General features: G+C 36.4%; 1 long non-coding RNA gene across 1 annotated transcript; it reads left to right on the top strand.

The window, feature by feature from the left end:
• Positions 1–2,205: 2,205 nt before the first annotated feature.
• LOC135297951 (uncharacterized) lies at positions 2,206–6,938 on the top strand. The gene is made up of 3 exons (XR_010359893.1): positions 2,206–2,346; positions 3,256–3,412; positions 6,076–6,938. It is a non-coding gene; the product is annotated as an uncharacterized LOC135297951 (long non-coding RNA).
• Positions 6,939–7,232: the final 294 nt, after the last annotated feature.

Consider the following 7,232-nt stretch of genomic DNA (forward strand, 5'->3'; position numbering starts at 1 on the left):
AGGGGAAGACTTTTTTCGTATCTGTCAGTTTCAAACGGCATTCCTGTGTACCATTATAGACTGAAGTTTCCCTGCACGGAATCGTTTATATTTCATACAGCATGTCACAGTCCTATCAAAATTGATCAAGAGTACAGGAGAATCTAAAATCTCCTGCCATTCTCAACTGCTACTCTGAATCCATCATTTGCAGTTGTGAAGAAAACTCTGGTGTCAGTATAACAAAGGAGGAACCTTACTCTATTACCTTATATGGGAACTGCATATTTATTAGTGATGAGCCACTTGTATATATAATGAATGAACATGGGAGGAAATCGCTGTTCTTTACACTGGAACTCACTTGAAAAAAAATTGATGGAGGAAAAAATGCAAATTTTTTTACAGTTCTATATCAATGTTACACTAAAGGCAAAGAGATTGAAATCCTGTAACTTTTTCTGTTGTCATGTCTATTAAAGTATGCATTATGCATTATGTAATGCATTATGCATTATGTACCTGTCTTAATGTAAATTAGATTGGTGGCTAATTCTACTAATTTTGTTATTATTTACTGAAAATTCAGTCCAATTCTATTTCCATTTAATGCTCCCTGTGCCAAAAACGAAAATCTAGAAATAAAAACAAAAGTATGTGTAAGTAGCAGAATGTGTATAAGTCTAGGAGAGTGTTTATTCGAGGCTTCTTGACTCTTGGTAAAGCTGAGCTATTCTTATTGACTTGATGACCAATAGAAATCAGGAATTCACAGTACGATTGTTCCAAGTTGACTATGAAATTATGTATAATAGAGAAAACAGTGAAAATATTGAGTTTACTGTTTAAAAGGAAATAAGTTGATAGAAAAAGAAGGAAAGACTAATAAGTAATTAAGGTGGCAATGTGAAAGTGTTGTGACGTCCTAAGAAAAATGGCTATTATGTGATTTTTCCAGTTTATCAACATAAAAGCATATTTATGAATATAATCAATCAGGAATTCTATAAAATCTGGCGTAAGATTAAAAAATTTGACCATTTCACAATTTTTAAGGAAATCAAGAGCCAAACAGAGGAATTTTAAGGAATTGTAAAAAAAGGGGGAAAAAAAGACATATGATGTTGACAGATGCACAATTACATGAAAAATCTGATGTATTCATATAGATTATGTTAAAAAAATAAAGAGATGGACAGACAGATATAAAATAATTAACATATTTTTTTTGTTCTTAACAGTTGAATTCCAGTCAGTTCCAGATGTTCAAATACAGGATGAACTTTTATGGAGAATGTAAAAAAATCAAAAAGGTGTAGATTGTACTCTGGACAATCTGTAGGTGTTACCCTACAGATTGTCCAGAGTAATGCTGCAAGAAAAAAAAAGAAAAAAGAAGCACCCAAAGAGTTTTGTAGTCAAATGAAAGTCATGATTAAACTGTGTGGATGAGTTAAAGAAAATATTGTTTTAAATAAGTCACAGGCCAGACAATATTCCACGAATGAATAATCAGAGCACACAATTAGAAGTTTGAGAATTTCTATATTTCACTCAGTCCACCCGTTTGTCCAAGGCCACATTAAGTATATGTTGTGTCACCCTGATAGATGTTTTGCCAACCTGTTAATAAAGATATCCCATTCTTGAAATGCCAGGCAATCCATCCCAGTGCTTCACTATACTTCTCACTATAATATTTTCCTTCATATCTAACCTAAATTTTTCTTGCTGAAATATGTACCTATGAATTTTTTCCTATTCATTATGATCATGAAGAAGAGATTATTCTTTTCTCTCTGCAGTAATCTTTTTTGTTGGTTTTTACATACTTGAAATCTATTGCCTTATTTCCCATCCTCCTCCCTTATAGATGCTAAACAAAAGAAATAAATTCCATTTTCTATCATAGATCACATTTTCAAGACATCTTGAATATTGTCATTGCTCATGACTTCAAGAAATCTACATCTTTCCTGGAATAATCTTTTCCTTTTGCTTTAGCCAGTAAAAGCATTGTCTTGCATCGTATATTTTGCAGGCTAAACTACTGGGCCATACCACCTAGAATGGTATTAAGGCAATTGTCCACTTTGTGTGATTTTTTTGCATAATGTGTCTAGTTCAGGTCTATCTTGTGCTTCGCTAGGCCTAGAATTAATTTTCTGTGTGAGTCCCGATCATAGAATTGTAGAATGTCCTGAATTGTGACGTACCCACAACAGTCATTGAAATCCAATTCCTAGCCCTGCACAGGACAGCCCCAAGAGTCATATCACATGTCCAAGACTGCTGTCCAAATGTTTCTTGAACTCTATCAGTCCTGGTGCTGTGACCACTTCCCTGGGAAGCCTGTTCCAGTGCCCAGTGGGTGAAAAAACTTTTTCTAATATCTAACCTAAATCTCCCCTGACACAACTTCAGGCCATTCCCTCAGGTGCTGTCACTGGTCACCACAGAGAAGAGATCAGGGTCTGCCCCTCCTCTTTCCCTCAGAAGAAGCTGTAACTGCAATGAAGTCCCCCATCAGTCTCCTCCAGCCTGAACAGACCAAGTGACCCCAGCCACTCCTCATACAGCTTCCCCTCAAGGCCCTTGATCACCTTCATAGCCTTCCTTCGGACACTTTCAAATTATTTAATGTCTTTTATACATTGTGGCACCCAAACTTGCCCCCAGCACTCGAGGTGATGCCACCCCAGGGCAGAGCAGAGCAGGACAATCCCCTCCCTTGCCTGGCAGGCAATGCTGTCCCAATGATGTTCCCAAGGACAGGGTGGCCCTCCTGGCTGCCAGGGCACTGCTGACTCAGACTCAGTGTCATTGACCAGAGCCCCCAGGTCCCTTTCCATGGTACTGCTCCCCAGCATCTTGCCTTCAGTCTGTATGAACAACTGGTCAGTTGTTCCTGTTTGTATATTTGTTGAACTGCTTCTGACTAGGATCCTTGCACATAACCCCACTGAATAGCACCACGGTTTTACACAGAACAGCCTTCTCATTTGTTAGAACATTGAATTCAGTGCAAATTTACTGGTATCATAAAAAATAAGGTGTGTCTCTATTACAATAAATATTTATTTATTCCCAAAAGCCAGAGCAGATCTCTTTAGGATCTCACACAGTAGATCCTACAGGATACAGTTCTCCAAACAGTTTGCATACACTTTCTAATCCTTTCACTTAGTTATTCATAAGAATGTAATCTGAAAAAAATATCAAAAAGCTTTATTATATTCAAGACATAACTTGCCTACTTTTCCCTTTATCCAAAAGGGCTGGAAGCCTGTCACAGGAGGACATCTGACTGGGTTGACATATTTGGTTCATAACAAATCCCCACTGGCCATTACTCATCTCCTTACTCTGCTTAAGTATCTGAAAACTGTTTGATTGCTTTGCTCTTCAGCTGATATATACAGAATCAGATTATGTAAGTGTACCAGGAAACTCAGATAAGCATTTGGTTTACTTTAATACTATTGCTGTTCAAAAATGAATTGGCCAAGACAGATAACCTCATCTATGCAGCATTTTGATTTTAGGTCCTTTACTTCTTTTGCATTGCTCTCATGTTTAAACTGAGCATCATTAAATCATGTGTTTGTTAATTTTTCAACTTCCTTTGAAATCTCTGATCCTTAAGCCAAAACATGCAAAATTATTTCATAACAAAAGTAGTTTAATCATATATATATATATATATAATGATAGTAATCCCCTTTTATTTTCTCCTGAATTAAGAAAATGCTTAGAATTGTGTCAAGAGCTGTGTCAGATTTCGGTATTACTTAATCAGCCATTTCCAAAACCAGACTCGCATTCAGTCCTGATATCACTTTCAAAAGGACTCAGGAAAAATGAAAATATTGCACTTCAACAATACAGAAATGCCAAGTTTAAAGTCTGTCTATTTCTGAGACTGGTGCGGTCATTTTCATGGACGTCACACTGTAACCATAATGGCTGGGCTCTTGTAGTGGAAGACTTTGTGATAATTCTGTGCCCAGGAAAGATCATCAGCACTGTCTATTTATTGCTGTGAAAGAACTAAGATGAGGATAATTTACCTCACACTTAGGCATAGAAGTTGATACTCTTTTTTTATTTTTATAACATTTCTAATCCCATTCATATATGCATTACATCTTTCCAGGTCAACCTGATTTTGTTCTGATATTAGTTTTTGAAATATTTATAAGTACATGCAATACTGAAGAGATAGCTGTATGGATTTGGGGTTTAAAATTTTAATTTACTGAAATCCTGTGTAAAAGGTCATCATGCCTTGAAGAAGCTGGTATTTGCATGTGTTTATTTCAGCAAAAAACCTTCACAAACCCATCAGTCACAGGCCAGGCAGAAGACACTCTGGAAAATATTCAGTGCAGCTAGAAAGCCACTGTTTAAAAAAGCCAAGTAGTATATTGTGCAAGTTGTTCTGAGTAAGAGGTCAGGAATAGTGGATAGTTAAATGGAAGTCTGTCAGGTGTCTGCCACAAAAAATACTTTCTAATTGTAAACCTTTGGATAGCAACTCCCAAATTAACATGGCCAGAATATAAATTTTGATTCAGCAATCTACAAGATGTTAGTGTCACTGAAGTATTAAATGATACAATTTATTGAATTTCATTTACACATTATTTCTTTGTGAATCAGAGTGTACTTAATTCTATGTACACAGGCCATCAACAGAAGAAGATACTAGTATCTGTAAAATCTATTGCCACCACCTCATTGCAATTTTCTTGAGGGTTTTTTTTTCCGATATGTTGCTTAACATTTTTGAGAAAAAGAAAGAAATCAACTAACTTGAATCTCAAGACAGATCTGTTAAATTTTTGTAGTGGTATAACTCCCTAAAGTAATTTATAAATGTAACCTCCACTTTGGAGTTTCCTTGAGAATGGAGGCAGTGGTCTGCTTTTTAAATGTGGTCTGAGGTTAAATGTTTTAGACATTTTAAACCACTTCATTATGTGATCATGAAGAAGCTGATACATCATATGAATATGATAGACAAAAAATATATTTTAAAAATTCAAAAAACCCTCAAACCCTGCATCTTTTAAGTAGTTGGGAGTAACCCAGAAAAATGAGAATTATAACTCCAGGTGAATCTCTCAGTCTTACAAGCAGTATGGCTTGGGCAATCAATATTTTCAGGCAATTTCAGACTATATCCATTACAACAATGTAGTCTAAGCTGTGATTTGGGGTCAGACTTTTTAAAGCCATGTGACTGTAGTGTCAAATTGAAACTCTGTGGGGGTGTCGTGCGTGGTGGAAGTCATTCGTATCCGCTCTGCTTTAGATGCTCTTCAGCACAGCAACATGCCACCTGCTATTTAAATGAGCATATTCAGGGGCCTAGTTTAATCCAGATAGAAATGAACAACAAAAGAACAGGTTAATCAGCACTTGATCCCTCTGCATCATCAGGATCAGCTGTAACATATCCATCTAAACCAACAAAAAATACATCAGACCAACATTTCCAAATTACTGTGTAAACCTGTGCAAATACACAAGGCATTTAGTCTTGTAATGGTGTTTTAAGGTCATTAATTTATTTCAGGGCATACTTTTAACATGTAAAGAACTGAAATCAGAAGATATTATTTACAATCCTGTCTGTACAGTAAACTGGAAGTAAGTGAATCCTCTTTGGATCCCTGTCATGAATGCTTCTCACCTAATTTGATTATTAAAGTAAATGATTACAAAAAGATTGCTAAATTCTCTGAAAGGTCTAAAAACTTAGAGAAAAACAAATTCTTTGTCCTAAAAGGAGTTAAGATTTTAAGGCAAGGCAGGGATTTCTTCTTGCTCCCCAAACAATTACTTCCATCCATAATACAATCCACACTACTTTCCACACCATTCCTTTAAACAAGACAAATTGACTTCCATTGTGTGATTTGCTCTTATCTCCCTTTGCTCTCACTCAGCTTTTTCCCCTTTCCCTGCATCAGCTGCGGAGGTCATCCCAACCTGGGTAGCGAGCTGAAATAGCAGGACTCAGCAGGCATAGATGACAGAGCAGTAAAGAGTCATTTCATTTTCCCCATTAATCTGTCTTTTCTGTTCCAGCGGGGTTCCCTCTGCAACAAATAGCTGTTAACAAAGACAGCAGATGGACTCAATAGTAATAATTTTTGGTTAACACACATAAAGGAGAGATTGTGGCCTAGTCTGTGCTATGGAAGATCTTTGCATCAGCAGCACTGCATGAAAAGGAACGTTTAACGCTGGAAGCTAGATACAAAGGATATGAAAGGAAATTATCTAATTCACTAAACCATGATGAGGAACCCTCTGTGTCACTGATATTTTCATCAGCTCCCTCTCACATACATATTGCTCCATTAAATGTTCAAGCCACCATCATGCCACTCACATTTTGTTAAATTGATTCATGCTCAAGACCATCTATAAATGTAATTCTTCAACTATTGAAATGGTAAAATACAAACTTTTTATTATACTGAGTAACTTTATCTCATTACATAAATGTGCAAGTAAAAAAATCTGCTTTCCCATTTCTAATAAAAGTCTGAGATATCCAATAGCAGTCAAGAAGACAGAAATCAGAATCAGTTACAAATCTGTAACTGAACATTACAGCCTGAAGTTTTACTAATCAGATATTACAAGTTAAATAAACTTTTCCCTTTGCTTTCAGTTGATACTGTTTGTTTTCTTTGTAATTAATTTGATTAAAAATGTAACAAGAAAATTTTGTTATAGCTGATAACATTACAAAACTTGCTATGCATTAGTGAAGAGATCCTGACATGCACAAGGAAGAAAGTCTGTGCATCAATGGCAACGTGGTTTATAGCATAGAATCTACTGGAAAAGGAATTCAAGTTTTTTCAGTCTCTCTGTATTTTGTCCTTTCTCTTGAGGTAAACTGTTAGTGAGACGATTTTAATTTCAGAGTCTTTAGTTGTGCCGGAGTATGTGAGCCATACAGATGGTGGGGGCAAAGACACCTCTGTCATGTTGGCTTTTTACAAGCTATCCAATAGCAATCCATCTGGGGCACACAGGACAGGTTCAGATCTGGGTTTGCTCAGTCTGGAGAAGAAGATCTTACTATACTGCCTGGAACTCCCCAGTGCAAGGAGGGATGTAGTGAAAACAGACTCTTCACAGTTTTGCATGGTCACGGGTAGAGGCAACAAACAAAGCTTAGAAGTAGAGGAGAAAAGGTTTTTCATGGTGAGATTGGCCAAACCCTGTCA

The sequence above is a fragment of the Passer domesticus genome, chromosome 3, assembly GCF_036417665.1.
Source record: "Passer domesticus isolate bPasDom1 chromosome 3, bPasDom1.hap1, whole genome shotgun sequence".
Lineage (NCBI taxonomy): Eukaryota > Metazoa > Chordata > Aves > Passeriformes > Passeridae > Passer > Passer domesticus.